This window comes from Erinaceus europaeus, chromosome 21 (assembly GCF_950295315.1).
Source record: "Erinaceus europaeus chromosome 21, mEriEur2.1, whole genome shotgun sequence".
Lineage (NCBI taxonomy): Eukaryota > Metazoa > Chordata > Mammalia > Eulipotyphla > Erinaceidae > Erinaceus > Erinaceus europaeus.
This window is the reverse complement of record NC_080182.1, coordinates 43,944,012-43,944,475: the sequence shown is the minus strand read 5'-3', so window position 1 is coordinate 43,944,475 and position 464 is coordinate 43,944,012. Positions and strand designations below refer to the sequence as shown.

Genomic DNA, 464 nt, shown 5'->3' with positions numbered 1-464 from the left:
CTTCATGCATTAAAAGTTTACACTTTGGGAGTCGGGCGGTAGCGCAGCGGGTTAAGCGCAGGTGGCGCAAAGCGCAAGGACCGGCACAAGGACCCGGGTTCTAGCCCCAGGCTCCCCACCTGCAGGGGGAGTCACTTCACAGGCGGTGAAGCAGGTCTGCAGGTGTCTGTCTTTCCCTCCCCCTCTCTGCCTTCCCCTTCTCTCTCAATTTCTATCTGTCCTATTCAACAACAACATCAATAATAACCACAACAATAAAACAAGAAGGACAACAGAAGGGAATAAATAAATAAATAAATAAATATATTTTTTTTAAAAAGTTTACACTTCAAACCCTTTCCTGTGCCCTTTTAAGGCTGATGCAGTGCTTTAAGAGGCTAACACAGAAGGGTAAAGTAAGTCGCCATAAAACCCATGGGAGAGATTATGGAACTCTTCTTTGGATCCTGTCTGGAGTTACAGCT

General features: G+C 45.9%; 1 non-coding gene across 1 annotated transcript; it reads left to right on the top strand.

The window, feature by feature from the left end:
• The first annotated feature begins 342 nt into the window (after nt 1–342).
• On the top strand, nt 343–464 carry LOC132535345 (small nucleolar RNA SNORA26). The gene has a single exon (XR_009547133.1). It is a non-coding gene; the product is annotated as a small nucleolar RNA SNORA26 (small nucleolar RNA).